Source organism: Anabrus simplex, chromosome 1 (assembly GCF_040414725.1).
Source record: "Anabrus simplex isolate iqAnaSimp1 chromosome 1, ASM4041472v1, whole genome shotgun sequence".
Taxonomy (NCBI): domain Eukaryota; kingdom Metazoa; phylum Arthropoda; class Insecta; order Orthoptera; family Tettigoniidae; genus Anabrus; species Anabrus simplex.
The window spans coordinates 273,626,148-273,643,607 of NC_090265.1; the positions used below are offsets into that span (position 1 = coordinate 273,626,148).

Genomic DNA, 17,460 nt, shown 5'->3' on the forward strand with positions numbered 1-17,460 from the left:
ACACATTATAACAATGAAAACAATCATGCAAAGCAAAAGGGTTCAAAGAGTTAAATCTAAATTCTCTAGCCATTGTATGGCCTCAACAGAAGCCACCACAAAGTCCTGAATGGATCCAGTGAATGCCTTTACAATGCATTCGGTGACAATATGGTCGATAGTCTGCTTAATTGCACCACAGTCACAGGCTGGAGAAGATCTCATACCCCATTTAAACAGCACTGATCCACATATCCCGTGGTTAGTACGGACTCTGTTTACGGCTACCCATGTCTCGCGGGGCAAATAGAAGCCAGATGGAAGATTCTTATAATTGAATAATGTCTGCCGTTGAGTCGGAGCTATGCTGTTCCATTCTTGTTGCCAATCAATTGTTGGATTGAAATCCCTCCTAACAAGTTCCTGTGCTCTTTGAATAGGAGATTTTGATTTGAGGTGGCTGAATTTGGCATTAACATCTTTATGGATGGGGAGATCAGGATTGGTTAATATCTTGTTGTATTCTCTAACCTATTAAATCTTCTGATTCTAGGAGGTTCTATGTGGCTGAGCACTGGCAACCAGAAAAGAGGAGTAGATTTTACTGTGCCACTTATGACATGCATTGTTTCATTCAGGACCGTGTCCGCCTTTTTAGCATGAGAGCTGTTGATCCAAACTGAAGAACAGTACTCAGCTGTGGAAAGCACCAGCGCCATAACTGCAGTACGCAAAGTAGATGCAGAAGCTCGCCGTGTGGAGCCAGCAAGTTTGTGGATGATGATGTTGCGAGACCTTAATTTGGCTGCTAGGTTGGTTAGAAGTTTCCTGTATGATAGCGTTCGGTTGAGAGCAACTCCAAGATATTTGGGTTTGGCAGTGTAAGGGAGAAGACTTCCATTAAGTAACACTTTTAAGGTGATATTCGCTTGCCGGTTATTTAAATGGAAGAAGCAGGTTTCCGTTTTACTAGGGTTTGGTTTCAAGCACCACGATTTGAAGTATGTGCACAGAACATCCAAGTCTGCATTTAAAGTTCTCTCTATCACATTAGCATCCACATGCTGAGTAATTATTGCCAGATCGTCGCATAAGCAAATTGACGAGGGCTCATGACAGATATGTCTGCAATATACAAGTTAAACAGTAATGGAGAGAGACAGATCCTTGAGGTAGACCATTATGGGTACCTTTATTTTGCTGTGATTTGTCTGCATGACTACCTGGATAATTCTATTTGAGAGCATTTGTTAATCAGACGCGATATTTGACTACACTTTGTCAGTTTAAAGAACTTATACACAATACCTTCTCTCCACAGTGTATCATGTGCAGCTGTTAGATCAAGAAACACTGCTCCACTCTTTAATTGCTTTTCAAAACCTGTCTCAATATGTGTTGTCAGAGCAAGCACCTGATCTTGACAACTACGTTGAAGTCTAAAACCAGCGTGTTCGATTGGAATGATTTTAAAAATTAGAGGATTTATTCTATTATAGATAAGCCGTTCCAAGAACTTAAAGCACACACTCATTAAGACAACTGGTCTATAGCTTTCGACAGAATCTGTACGTTTACCAGGTTTTAAGATAGCTAGTATCTTATTTCTTTTAAACTCTGAAGGGAGTTGACTTGTTCGGAGTATGTTTGAGAAAAACTGCACTAGCCAGTTCCTTGCATTTTTCCCTCAGTGCTTCAAAAATTCTGGGTGTGTACCATCAAAACCCAGGGATTTTCCATTTTTCAATGCATTTAGAGCAAGTAAAGCTCTTGCTCAGTAAAAGGAGCAGAAATGTTGGAAGACGTAGTGTACCTGCTTTCTCAAATGAAACAGTTCGTTTTTTATAAACATTTTGAGTAATTTGTCTGGCTTAGATTTGGACAAACTGGCAATGTGACTGACAATATGATTACATGAAACCTTCTTTAGAAGGCTCCAAGCTTTTCTACTTGAGTGTCTGAAGTCCAGTGAATCGATGGTTCCCTTCCATCTGCTTTGTCTAGCTTCATCTATTTTATGTAGGAGCTTGTCAGCATCATCCTCTGGAAATCCTGGTGACACACAATAACTGTTGCTCTACTTGATAAGGTACACGGGGTAAATGGAACTGCATATTTATACAGTTGATGTTCTACACTATTTGCTAGTGTACACTGAATTGAAATTCAATTTTATTAACATTTTATATTCTGGTTCAAAAATAGATGCTCTACGTTCAGATGAATTATAATACAGAATATTTTAATGGTTTCCATTCTGGAACGCAGAACATGAATCATCGTCAGTGTTGACACTTGCCCCAATGATTGGGGCAAGCGGAACCTAAGGACTGTTCATTTATTACATACCAAAGAAATATCATTCGGGTAAGTGGAAATAATTCAACTTGACATAAAATACCAATAGAAATGTAATTTCTCCTTAATTTTCATACATTTCAAACATTTAACCTGCATTATAGGAATCAAGTATCATATTTGAGTGTGCCGCACTTCTCAAATGCTGGAGATGATATATATATTGAAAAATTTACTCAGGTTGAATTATACTCTTGTCCTCAATGTTGTGCCAGTAAAATGTTGATGTTGAACAAATTATTCAAGCAAATTTCACTTCCAGACACGACTCCTTTTCTGTCAGCTGTACAACATTCTGATGTCTTCTTACGACAAAATTTTGCAAGAATCCGTCACCCACCTGCATTGTCGATAAATCTCTCTACATTTTATTTGTGAAATTGTATTATTCATCCATTTCCTTGATCTCATCTTCCAGTTCAAAATATTCCAAGTTATTTGTGCATTTCTCAGCATTATATTTTCATCACTACTTTCCTCATGATTCACAGCTGGCCTTTGGGGGGTTTTTTCACTTCCTTTTCAGATTTTGTCCTTTCATTTTCTTTCAGCTTTAGAAATGCCTCTGAGGTGATAACTTCTACACCTCCACAGATTCTTTTTCTTTCACGAGTATCTCTTGCTGCTTGTTTTACTTGCTCTACAAGCAACTCTTCAAATGAGACCTTTTGTGTGCTGGATGTTGCTGTTGGGAAAGCAATACCATTTGAAACAGATATTTATTTATTCGTATCAGAAGCAATACATCATATAAATTATTAATTAAGAATGCGAAATAATTAGATAGGCTTAACTGGTGAAAACATACTAGAGGTACATTCAAATAACATATCATATCGGACCAGAATTTGGCGAGATCTCGACCATTTGGTGTGGCCTTCACCAAATCTTGCATAGTGCAAACGAGAGGGCAGGAGTTGCAATTAAGTAGGTGTGCCATGGTTTGTTCTTCTCCGCAGGCACAGAGGGTTGGCTCTTCAGACAGACCCCACTTCTTCATATTGTTCTTAGATACTGATAATGGCAGAGATGGAAGAGCTCCTGCAACTATCATTGTTGATGATTGATGAGTTACTTAACTTTGACCTTGTTGGAAACCTAACCATCTCCCCTAGCGCACCGTCACTGCATTGTCCTACATAGGATGCTTGCAGTGGTGTCTCAAGGCGCACTAGTACCAGCGTCTTGGAAAGGCGCAGCATCCTAACTGATGAGCCCACTGCTGCACTGGGGCGAACGCTGGTAATTTCACAATTGAAAAAGCCTAAAGACTTAAGAGCTTGAATGTTTCATCTCCTACACATTTGTGGTTCATAACTTTCTTCTGGAATTACCGGTACTGCACTGCAATATGGAAATATCCCAGCCTTTTGAAATCCAATCTATAGAATAGCAGGATCTAGTTCTGATCAGATTCTTGGTATGATGGATGCACAAGTTGATTTTGGTAACTTATAACCATAATTTTTTCATTGCCATTTTATGGGCTCATTGTCTCATTTTAATTCCAAGAGCCTGAATATACTCAGGTCACTTGGCTGGAGAACATGACATGGCCCTGAGTTGTTCTGTTCTTCTTGTCATTGTGTTCCATGATAAGCTGACCGATTTATCAGTTGTTTCATTTCAAGACACATTTCTTCTATTACAGAAAGTATATAGTTCTTCACAAACTCCCCATCAGAAAATGGTTTCCATTCGTGACTAATAAATGTTGTATCCACAATGACTCACACAAAATGCTGTCAACTTGTGTACACAGATTAATTTATAATTATTTACAAATTGAATGCACATAATATTAATCACTGTATCACAAACAAAACATTTCACTCCAAGAACATCAACAAAGCCACCATTTTAACAATTGCCTATCACTTCAACATGGAGACTGCAACCATTGCATGGCAACTATCAACTTTACTAAGCCAATTCACATACTTCAGATACTCGTTAGCACGACGCACGTCTGGTCAGAACAACTTCGCTTAAACCATGACTCTTACTAAACAATAACTCGTCTCTACCATCAAGACCACCTCTTTATATATGTGTCTGGCCAGGCTTCTAGAAAGATACATTTTCTCGTAAATTCTAGAGAATTTAACGCCCAGATATAATGTATAGAATATTCTACACAGTTCGTGTCTACCCAGTACCATTCTGGATGTTACAGTGTGTTCCACAATTCGGTAGCGGATTACAAATCATTAATACAGGTAGTAATAAATGATATACAGGTTCTTATATTAAATAAACTCATATAAATATGTATGACAAATGTTTCATGACATAACCTAACAAATAATGCGATCGTAAACTAATAATGATACTAATAAGTGGATGTACATCACAAGACATTATAATAATCATAATGGAAATACCAATAATATTGACAATAATCATAAAATATGTTGTTGTTGTTGTTGTTTGAGTCATCAGTCCATAGACTGGTTTGATGCAGCTTCCATAACACCCTATCCTGTGCTAACCTTTTCATTTCTACGTAACTACTGCATCCTACATCTGCTCTAATCTGCTTGTCGTATTCATACCTTGGTCTACCCCTACCGTTCTTACAACCTACACTTCCTTCAAAAACCAACTGAACAAGTCCTGGGTGTCTTAAGATGTATCCTATCATTCTATCTCTTCTTTTCGTCAAATTTAGCCACAACAAACTCCTGTCACTAATTCGATTCAGTATCTCTTCATTCGTGATTCGATCTATCCATCTCAACTTCAGCATTCTTCTGTAACACCACTTTTCAAAAGCTTCTATTCTCTTTCTTTTCGAGCATGTTATCATCCATGTTTCACTTACGTACATTGCCATGCTCCACACGGAAGTCTTTAAAAAGATTTTTCTAATTCCTATATCAAGGTTAAAAGTGAGCAAATTTCTTTTCTTAAGAAAGGCCTTCCTTGTGCTAGCCTGCATTTTATGTCCTCCTTACTTCTGTCATTGCTAGTTATTTTACTACCCAAGTAACAGTATTCATCTACTTCCTTTAAGACTTAATTTCCTTATCTAATATTTCCTGCATCAACAGACTTCGTATGACTGCACTGCATTCCTTTTGTTTTGGACTTATTTATTTTAATCTTGTACTCCTCACCCAAGACTCCATCCATACCATTCAGCAATTTCTCCAGATCTTCTGCAGTCTTAGATAAAATAACAAAATCATCAGCAAATCTGAGAGTTTTGATTTCCTCTCCTCGGATTGTGATTCCCTTCCCAAATTCCTCTTTGACTCCCTTTACTGCCTGTTCTATATAAACAATGAAGAGGACAAACTGCAGCCTTGCCTCACCCCTTTCTAGATTGCTGCTTCTTTTTCACAGCCCTCAATTCTTATCACTGCAGACTGATTTTTGTATAGATTGTAGATAATTTATTCTTTCTCAGTATCTGATCCCGAACACCTTCAGAATCTCAAATAGCTTCGTCCAATCAACATTATCGAATGCCTTTTCTAGATCTACGAATGCCATGTACGTGGGCTTCTCCTTCCTGATTCGATCCTCAAGATCAGACGTAAAGTAGGGATTGCTTCACGTGTTCCTACATTTCTTCTGAGGCCAAAGTGATCTTCTCCCAACTTAGCTTCAACTTGTTTTTCCATTCTTCTGTAAATAATGTGTGTTAAAATTTTGCAGGCATGAGATACTAAACTAATGGTGCGGTAGTTTTCACAATTGTCAGCACCAACTTTCTTGGGAATATCTAAAGTTATGAACTTCATGGCCGTTTCCATGATTTTCCTGTATGCAGCATCTACCTTTCCTCCAACCTCCTTACACTTCTCCTTCAGCCATTCTTCCTCAGCTACCTTGCACTTTCTATCCACTTCATTCTTTAATCGCCTGTATTCTTTTCTGCCCTCTTCATTTCTAGCATTCTTGTATTTTCATCGTTCATCAATCAGGTCTAGTATCTCCTGAGTTATCCACTGATTCTTAGTTGTTCTTCCTGCCAACGTACTTTACTTATACCAACTACATCTGACTTTAGTCTATCCATCTCCCTTTTCAGCTTCTCTAATCTACCACAACGATTCAAACTTCTAACATTCCACGCTCCGACTAGTAGAATGTCAGTATCCAACGTACTTTACTTATACCAACTACATCTGACTTTAGTCTATCCATCTCCCTTTTCAGATCCTCTAATCTACCACAACGATTCTTGCTCCAGAACCAAATCATCTACATCCTTATCTTGATACAACTGTTGGATATGTTCCTACCATCTTTCTGCTTTGTCTTCCCCTAGAAGTGGCTTTCCATCTGAGCTCTTAATATTCATACACCTAGGTTTCCTTTCTCCAAAGGTTTCCTTGATTTTCCTGTATGCAGCATCTACCTTTCCTCCAACCTCCTTGCACTTCTCCTTCAGCCATTCTTCCTCAGCTACCTTGCACTTTCTATCCACTTCATTCTTTAATCGCCTGTATTCTTTTCTGCCCTCTTCATTTCTAGCATTCTTGTATTTTCGTCGTTCATCAATCAGGTCTAGTATCTCCTGAGTTATCCACTGATTCTTAGTTGATCTTTCCTTCCTCCCTAACATTTCTTCAGCAGCCCTACTGACTTCATTTTTCATGACTATCCACTCTTCCTCTATTGTGTTTTCTTCAGCCTTTTCATTTAGTCCTTGTGCAACATGTTCCTTGAAACAATCCCTCACACTCTTTTCTTTCAACTTGTCTAGATCCCATCTTTTTGCATTCTTTCCTTTCTTCAATTTCTTCAACTTCAGATGGCATTTCATGACCAACAAGTTGTGGTCAGAGTCCACGTCTGCTCCTGGGAAAGTTTTGCAATCTGACACCTGGTTTCTGAATCTCTGCCTAATCATAATGAAGTCTATTTGATACCTTCCAGTGTCTACAGGTCTCATCCACGTATAAAGCCATCGTTTGTGGTGTTTGAACTAAGTATTCGCAAGGACTAAATTATGATCAGTGCAGAATTCAACCAGCCGACTTCCTCTTTCGCTCCTTTGTCACAATCTGAATTCTCCTACTGTATTACCTTCTCTTCCTTGGCCTACCTCTGCATTCCAGTCTCCCATCACAATTAGATTCTCATCACCTTTTACATATTGTATTAAATCTTCTATCTCTTCATATATTCTTTCGATTTCCTCATCATCCGCTGAGCTCGTAGGCATATAGACCTGCACTATTGTGGTGGGCATCGCTTTGGTGTCTACCTTGATGACAATAATTCTTTCACTATGCTGGTCATAGTAGCTTACCTGCTGCCCTATTTTCTTATTCATTATTAAACCAACTCCTGCATTTCCCCTGTTTGATTTTGTGTTGATAATTCTGCAGTCCCCTGACCAAAAATCCTGTTCTTCCTGCCAACGTACTTTACTTATACCAACTACATCTGACTTTAGTCTATCCATCTCCCTTTTCAGATTCTCTAATCTACCACGATTCAAACTTCTAACATTCCACGCTCCGACTCGTAGAATGTCAGTATCCACCTTCCTGATGATTGCCCCCGTAGTTTCCCGTTGCTTTCAGCCGTGTAGCAGTATCAACACAGCTAAGCCATTTTGAGTATTATTACAAGACCATATCAGTCAATCATCCAGACTGCTGCTCTTACAACGTCCGAAAGGCTGCTACCCCCCTTAATAATACTAATTCGAGCTCGATACTTGCATTATTTACTTATAGGTGAGAGAATATTGTTTCCACGTTATATCCGTTCATCACAATTGCGTCAATATCCCCTCTATAACTTGAAACAATTTCCACAGCCTGTCACATTAGTCGATTTTGCCTTGGTCATAGATTGTATATTTTTTCTTCCTCAACGTCGCTGAATGTGCTCTCTTCCTCTTGACCGGTTCGGCCGTGTCAGGGGTCAGGGTTGCCTTGCCGCCAGCCTCTTCCTCGATGATAGTCGATGCTTTCACCTCATGACCAGCCTGAGCTGTGTCGTCAGTAGCCTCTCCTCCAGGTGGACCCGTAGTAGTACCAGGCTTACTATGTAGGCGCAGTGGTTGGGTGACTCGCCGCAACTCCCGACGCATGGACCTTGACAGGTTTTTAGTAAGTAGACCTCATGGCCCGGCTGCTTATGCAGCTCGATGGGACCAACCCACTTACGTGCGAGACCTGCGTGAAACCCTCCAATCTGATTACTGACTGGGTGGTTACGCCACAGTTCTTGTTGGCCTGATAGAAAGATCTGGTTCTCTTCAACATCTTGAGCCTTGGCCTGGGTAAGGGATCTCTTCTTGGCCAAAACTTCCATCTCCTTGATGTCCTGCTGTTGCTGCTCCTGCCACTCTGCTAGGGAAACAGCTGCATCATCTTGACCAGAAGTGGGCGGTGGACAAATCTCCCAATCCCCGGTGCCGTATAGCTGTCGACCAAGGAACAGGTCCGCTGGGGAATAGCCGGTGACACAGTTGATGCGTCGTTGCAGGGCAAAACGTGACTGTGGTATCTGACGGTCCCACAGTCAAAGTTCTTTGTCTATCAGATGGACCCGCAGCATCCTTTTCAGCTCCTGGTTTCGTCGTTCTGTTGGATTGGTCCTTGGGTTGTAGATAGGGGTGGTCCAGAGCCCCACACCCCATTGCTGCCATTTCGTCGATGTGAACTGACTGGTTGTCTGACAGAATGCACCGTGGACAACTGTAGCGGCTGAATACCTCGTCTGGTAGCAGGCTGCTAAAGTGCACCGTCGTGGCTTCAGGTAACGGAAAGGCCTCAATCCATCTTGTGAAGAGGTCTGTGATTACTAGGAGTCCTGTTTTACCCTGGAGTGTTCTAGGGTAAGGACCCATCAAGTCCAGGGCTATGACCTCCCACGGGCATTGTGGCCTTCTTCCTCGTTGGTTGGAATCTGCCTTCCTGTTGCTCGCCTTGGTGCAGGCACAAATGAAGCACCCCTTCACTTAGTCCAGGATGTCTTTCCACATGCTGACCCAGAAGAATCTTCCTTGGATAGACTGATACGTCTCTTCGCCTCCTGGATGTCCGTCTTCAGTGATGTCGTGGAACTTCTCGAGGATGGCCGACGTGTGCTGTCTGGGGATCACCACTAGACCAGGCGTGTCGGAGAGGTGTCACCTGTACATCAAGAGTCCTCTGTCAACCCGCAAGTTCTTGTAGCACATCTTGAATTCCCTCGGAGCGAGATGACTATCAGTGTTCTGTCTCCTAATCCATTGCATCTACGTCCTACAGGGCTTGTCTTGTTCCTGCCACTGTTTGATCACTCCCAGATCAAGGTCATTCTTGATGGTCATAAGGACAGGTTCCTTAGGCTCAGTCTGGTGTTTTCATGGGAACTCCCTATCAACAATGGTGCTCCTAGCTTCAGGTTCCATCGCGGGGTGCCTAGATAAGCTGTCTGCTCCTATGTTCATCGATACTGGGACGTGACACACGTCAAAATCAAATTCTGCTATTAACAGTGCCCATCGCATCAATTTAGATTATGAGCCAGAGACAGAGTTTAACCATTTCACAGTGGCGTTATTGGTGTAGAGCTGGATCTTCCTTCCCTCCAAGCAGCCTCTGAATTTGCCCATGGCCCACACCACAGCTAAGGCTTCCTTCTTGGCAGTGCAGTAATGTTGTTCGGTGGGAGATACCTTTCTGCGGGCATACTCGATGATGACCCTTCCGCCGTCACTCCTCTCCTGGAATAACACTGCTCCTAAGCCGGAGTCGCTGGCGTCCGCCTGCAGGCACATCTTCCGTTGAGGGTCGGGATGGGCTAGACCGGGAGCGTTGCATATCGCAGCCTTAATGCCTTTGAATGCTGCCTCTTCCTTGATGGTCCATCGGAACGGGCGGTTGTTATGGAGTACATCGGTGAGTGGTATTGTCCTCTCTTCAAAGTGTGGTATGAAGCTGCTATACCATCCACACAAGCCAAGGAACTGACGTACCTGTCGCTTGGTAGGCGGGCATTCAGATTCAACTAAGGTTAAGTTATAAGTAGGTTCCCACCTTCCAATACTTATCAATTTCTATTAATAGTTCTATTAATTACATGATATAAACCAGCTTAATCTCTAGGACATGTTTCGTTCCGATTATGGAACATCTTCAGCTAAAAGATTTGACAAAATGGCAAGACAATTAAAACACGTGATAGTTATGATGATACAATAGCTAAAAGATTTGACAAAATGGCACGAAAATTAAAATGCATATGATGGTTATGATGATAAAATAAAATGTTCATTCATGTTGGTTAAAATTTCAACAAGTCAGTGTCCAAGTGACGAAGTAAAAATCAGCGTAAAGGTTCTTCTTTATGTTGGAGAAGTGTATATTTGTTAATCTTGAAGATAAAATTAGAGTTTGAGTTAATCTATTTTCTACTGCGTGAAGGATGCTTCCCCTTATTTTCTGCACATCTCCCTTGATGGTCGAAATAAGGTTTTCTAACTTTCCTTCAACAGCGGAAATACGGCTCCTAAAATTTCCCTCGATGGCAGAGATACGGCTTTTAAAACTTCCCTCAACGGTAGAAATTCTTCCCTCAACCTGTTGCTTTATGCTGGAAATCTGGATTTCCTCCTCTTCCTTAAGGTTCAAGATATCCCCTCCCAGCTGGCTTACTCTACTATCGATTTGGTCAACCTGTCCCAGTTTTGACCTGATGTCCGATATCTGCTGTGTTAATCGATTGGTGAAGTCACTAAATTGCGATGAAATTTCGTCATTAACGTTGAAATTTTTGATTCTAGGCCCTGTTCAACTTTGTAAACCTGCGTGTACACTTGTGATATTTGTCTGGTTAAAACTGAGTTAGCTTGAGAAATTTTGTCATTTACTCTCGAAATTTGATCTGCAATCTGTCCTGTTAGGCTGGAATTGAAGTCTGAAATTTTGTCATTTAGGCCGGAATTGATGTCTGAAATTTTGTCATTTAGTGCCTGCATCATGGTCGTTAAGTTAAAACACATTTTAGGGATATTTACCTCTTCTTCTGTCTCGGAATCTTCGTCAACTTCGATGAATAACTTTTCCTTTTTCCACGAGATCTTCCCGTAGCTGCGCTTGTAGCAATTTCTTCTTTCCATTTGTCAGGAGATTCCTCTTGGCAAGTTCGTCTTTGAGCTGTTTCAGCGACATATTCTCTAGTATCACTTGCATTTCGATCTACTACACTCGTATTAACTCGTAAATTCTTACATCCTGTCCCACGGTCGCCAATGTTGTATCCACAATGACGCACACAAAATGCTGTCTTGTGTACACAGATTTATTTATAATTATTTACAAATTGAATGCACATATCCATAATCAATGTATCACAAACAAAACACTTCACTCCGCGAACATCAAGAAAGCCGCCATTTTAACAACTGCCTACCACTTCAACATGGAGACTGCAACCACTGCATGTCAACTAGTAACTTTACTAAGCCAGTTCACATACTTCAAACACTCGTTAGCACGACACACGTCTGGTCAGAACAACTTCGCTTAAACCATGACTCTTACTAAACAATAACTCGTTTCTACCACCAAGACCACCTCTTCATATATGTGCCTGGCCAGGCTTCTAGAAAGATATATTTTCTCGTAAATTCTAGAGTGTTTAACACCCAGGTATAATGTATAGAATATTCTACAGAGTTCGCGTCTACCCAGTACCATTCTGGATGTTACAGTGTGTTCCACAATTCTATAGTGGATTACAAATCACTAATACGGGTAATAATAAATTATATATAGGTTCTTACATTAACTAAACTCATATAAATATCTATATATGACAAATGTTTCATGACATAACCTCACAAGTAATGCGATTGTAAACTAATAATGATATTAATAAGTGGATGTACATCACAAGGAATAATAATAATAATAATAGAAATCATCAACAACATTAAGGGATTCCAAGATCAAAGTAGCAAAAAACGGACCGGCAACAACTGGTCACGAGAACGTAAAGAAGCCCACTCCGAAAGGATGTAGAAGTACTGGGCCGATCGAAAGAGGAAGAACCGTAAATGAATGATGCTTAACGTGGTCCATAGTAGACCCATTCGAAAACAGCAACAACAACAACAACAATAATAATAATAATAATAATAATAATAATAATAATTCGAGCTCTATACTTGCATTATTTACCTATGGGCGAGAGAATATTGTTTTCAAGTTATATCCGTTCATCATACTTGTGTCACTCTGTAACTAACGTGGACTGCAGCTATATTTTCCTTGACAGTTTCGTATTTTCGAGCGGTGAGACCTTCCATTAAATTTGAAATCTTTTCCTTCCGTAATACTCCACTGTGTTTATTATATACAGATCTCTGCTTAGGTCCGGTTTCTTCAACTCTATGTTAAATTTTATTTAACAAATATTAACTAACAAAGGTTATTAATTTAACACTTCGTTTTAAAGTACCCTGTTTCACGAGCACATTTCCAACATTTGTTACAAAACAATTGTTAAAGACAAATTAACACATTTCCGTAAGATTCCTGAACGCGTTTGGCAGTGAGCATCTTTTATTTCTTTACATATAGCGCTCCAAATGGTGTGTTGAAATAGTATTTTGTCACAGAGACACAGGCTTGATATTATTATAGGTCATGGTTCGTGGAGACCGCTAAGACGTAAACATGTCAAGTACGTAAGTAAACTCATGTCCTCATCCTGAGGTGGTGCAGCTCTTTTCAGGCATACCCCCATTGGAGGTGAGCTGCATGTACCATTTCATCCACATACCAGCCCTCCTGCCAGTTTTAAATTCCTGGCAGTACCGGGAATTGAACCCGGGTTGCCGAGGACTGCACCTAATAACGCTAACCGTTACACTACGAAGGCGTAACATGTCAAGTAAGAGGCAACAAAAGCGTTATGATGATGAATGCGAGCCAAATGTTGTTATAGTTTTAATTTAAAATTATGCGAGTGTGCTTAAAAAATGAAATAATGGACTGTCATATCACAACATTCAATATAGCCTATTCTTGTAGGAGTGCAATCTAAGGCTCCTACATCACTGGGAAAATGTGATAATTGATATGTTTTGAACGATTTTCGGGTATTCTTTTATTGCACGGAAAATAATGTAATGCCCCGTTAATGCTGCAATGGCAGCAGGAATTCTTTGCAGGATTCTACACACTCTTTTCTTGCACTTGTGATCATAGTTGCTTACAATTACATGAAAAGTGTCTCAAGCATAATATCTAACAAGTACAGGCCAGACCCTCAACCGATTTCACCGAGCTTCAATGTACCTATAGGGAGACACTTAACAGTAACTCATGGATAAGGGTTTAAGTCAATACGCTTTCGTTTTCAAAAGAGTTCAGATGTCATTACACAGAATCTGCTTCAGACAAAGTGAAGGTGATAGAACACTAAAAGGTAAACAAATTTTACTTAATCATGTCAGGTCCTCAACCTAATACCTTCTGAAAAATTGATGAATGCCCGATTCCAATGCAAGGCATACTTGGGAGTTACATCACAATCAAGCTGAGTGGTGGCATAGTGGTCATTGTACTTGTCTGTGAACCTCGTATACGCGAGTTCGAGTCTCGTCACAGCTATAATTGTTGTACAAAATAAATTAATACTTGAGGGAGCGTTATTTAAAAAGTGGAACAAAAATATTACGCAAATTGTAGTACACTTTATTTTCTACCTGAAATTAATATAGGCCTAAATGTTCTCACAGTTACTGCTGGATCTCTTTCTCTGCATATATATGTTAATTTGAAGTAGAAAATAAAGTTCCACCGCAATTTATTATTTTTATTTGCATTTTTACCTTCATATTCCCTGAAATATTAATTTAATTTGTATAAAAAAAAGTATGGCTATGGCGGGACTCGAACTCTCGTCGTAGTGGTTTGTAGGCAGGTACGATGACCACTCGGCAACTGCTCCACTTGTCTAAGCTGCAACTTATAAAAATATATATGCGTTGCATTAGAATCGGAATATTCACAATTTTTTCGGAAATTATTAGGTTGCGGACCTGACAAGTTTAAGTTAAATGCGTTCGCATTTTAGTGTTCTATCACCTCCACGTGGTCCGAAGCGGATCTGGCCTCATGATATTTGTCCTCATTTTTTTCAAAAACGAAAGCGTATTGACCTAAACCCTTATACACGAGTTACTTTTGAGTGTCCCCCAACAGGTACATTAAGCTCGTTGAAATCTATTGGACACAGGGTCTGACCCCTCCTTATAAAATCTATAAGCAACTGGTGCACTGTTGAGACTGATAAGTTTCAATCTGTTGGAAACTCTAACCTATTTTCAATATTGAAATACCTTGTTCATTATGACTTTGGTAATTAGCAATCTTTCTTCTGACAACTCAAAAACGTTGTCATTTCTTAGTATGGGTCGTCCTTTGCCTTCTTCAGTTTATAAATAGTCTTCATACAGCAGTAAAGCTTCAAACTTACGTCTTCTACATGCCTCCATTTTGAAATATCAGCAGCTGTTAAGAGGTTTTACACAGGGGTGCTGACAGGTTAATTTAACACAAGTATTAACATTTTGTTAGAGTTAACAATTCTTGACGAGACGACCATTTTGTTAAATTATGTGTTAAGTCTTCTTAACAGCAGAGTTAACACTTAACATTCATTGAAGAAACTGGGCCTCAGAATCATAATGCTACCTGATGTTATATTCTTTAAAAACTGAAATTTTTCTTGGGATAACAGATATTACACTGACTGACAGAGCAAATGCAACACCAAGAAGGAGTGGTCAGAACTTTATGCCAATTGCAGGGTAGACTGACGTCACTGAGGTATGCTCATGATGTGAAATGCGCCGCTGTGCTGCGCACGTAGCGAACGATAAATGGGACACGGCGTTGGCGAATGGCCCACTTCGTACCGTGATTTCTCAGCCGACAGTCATTGTAGAACGTGTTGTCGTGTGCCACAGGACACGTGTATAGCTAAGAATGCCAGGCCGCCGTCAACGGAGGCATTTCCAGCAGACAGACGACTTTACGAGGGGTATGGTGATCGGGCTGAGAAGGGCAGGTTGGTCGCTTCGTCAAATCGCAGCCGATACCCATAGGGATGTGTCCACGGTGCAGCGCCTGTGGCGAAGATGGTTGGCGCAGGGACATGTGGCACGTGCGAGGGGTCCAGGCGGAGCCCGAGTGACGTCAGCACGCGAGGATCGGCGCATCCGCCGCCAAGCGGTGGCAGCCCCGCACGCCACCTCAACCGCCATTCTTCAGCATGTGCAAGACACCCTGGCTGTTCCAATATCGACCAGAACAATTTCCCGTCGATTGGTTGAAGGAGGCCTGCACTCCCGGCGTCCGCTCAGAAGACTACCATTGACTCCACAGCATAGACGTGCACGCCTGGCATGGTGCCGGGCTAGAGCTACTTCAAATCAAAATCAAAATCTCTTTATTTGCAAATGAGGTGTCTACCTCGGTGGCAAATGGTACACTAAAATACATTATTGTCAAGCACTAAATATTAAATTAACAAGAGAAGAAAATTTTTTCCTATAATACAATATTATACAATTTACGCTAACAATGTTTTCTATTAACACACAGCTCATCCTTAATAAATTTATATTGTTTACAAAATTCTAATTATAATATCTCCTGTACTACTTACAAATATAGTCAACTGATATACAGTATGTGGAATTGCTTCAAATGATACTATAAAACTGGTATAACATTAATATTTACATTGCATTTATTTATTTACTATTTTTTTTTTTTTTTTTTTACCCGTTCTGGATCCTAAGTAGCATAACGACCTGCTGCGTCTTAACCAGAGCCCCTTTTGCCACCACTTTTCAGAGTTCCTGAAGGGCCTTCACAGCTACCGTAGCGGTCCCAGGGCCCTCGAAGTCCCCACTGTACTTCAACCCTACAGGCAGTCTCCTACTTTGGCTGTCCAAACTCCTTAGACCAGGGGATGGAATTAATTTATTCACACACATTTTTTTTATTTACAATAACCTGCACCGGTCGAATGCCCTCTAACACTTCATTTATTTTCTCTGTTGCTGTTTATTCTCTTCTTGAATATCTGTACAGATTTTGGAAAAGGATCAAACACTACCGCTGGTAAACTGTTCCACTCCTTCACACCCTTCCCAATGAATGAAAATTTACCCCAATCGCTTCTGCTAAAATTCCTTCTAATTTTATATTTGTGGTCAGTCCTGCCGATATAATTATTTTCCAACTGAAGCCTCTCACGGATATCTCCCCATGCTTCTTCTCCTGTATTGGCTCTATATAATCCTGTAAGTCTAGTTTTCTCCCTTCTCTTACTTAAAGTTTCCCACCCAAGTTCCTTTAACATTTCTGATACACTACTCTTTCTCCTGAAATCCCCTGTTACAAATCTTGCTGCTTTCCTCTGCACACTATCTATTTCTTTTATTAGGTATTCTTGGTGAGGATCCCAAACACTGTTTGCATATTCCAATAATGGATGAACCATACTCAAGTAACTTTTATCTTTTAATTCTTTGTTGCATCCTTTAAGTAGCGTCATTATGACATGTAATGATCTGTATGCTTTCCCAACAATGTCATCAATATGACCCTTCCAGTGCAAATTACTTTCAAATCTCACACCTAAGTATTTGCACTTGCCTTCTTTTGGGATAACTACCTCATCCAAAGTATATTCAAATTCAGTTTTAAAGCTCCTGTTTGTAAAAGTTGTAACAGTTGATTTGCCTCCATTAACCTTCATATTATTTTCTTCAACCCATTGTTGGATACTTTCAAGGTCCCTTTGTAATTCTGAACAATCCTCAATGTTGTTTATTTCTCTATAAACAATTATGTCATCTGCATACAATCTTATTTTTGATGTTATATTGTTCCCTAAATCATTTGCGTATATTAAGAAAAGTAACGGACCGATTATACTACCCTGTGCAATTCCCTTCCAAATTTTCTCTTCCTGCGATACATTATTTCCTACTTTGACTTTCTGAACCCTTGAATTTAGAAATGCTTTTATCCAACGTGTAACCCTTACGTCCAATCCTATTCCCTCCAATTTCTTTAATAATATTCCATGTTCCACTCTATCAAAGGCTTTGGAAAGATCTATGGCTATGCAATCTAACTG

The 17,460-nt window shown here is 40.1% G+C and overlaps 1 protein-coding gene and 1 long non-coding RNA gene across 5 annotated transcripts in view; one reads left to right on the forward strand and one right to left on the reverse strand.

The window, feature by feature from the left end:
• LOC136886835 (uncharacterized) overlaps nucleotides 1-17,460 on the forward strand; it is a 192,303-nt gene that overhangs the window by 42,107 nt on the left and 132,736 nt on the right. The window lies entirely within an intron of this gene.
• nbs (nibrin) overlaps nucleotides 1-17,460 on the reverse strand; it is a 294,050-nt gene that overhangs the window by 2,959 nt on the left and 273,631 nt on the right. The gene's annotated exons all lie outside the window — the stretch shown is intronic.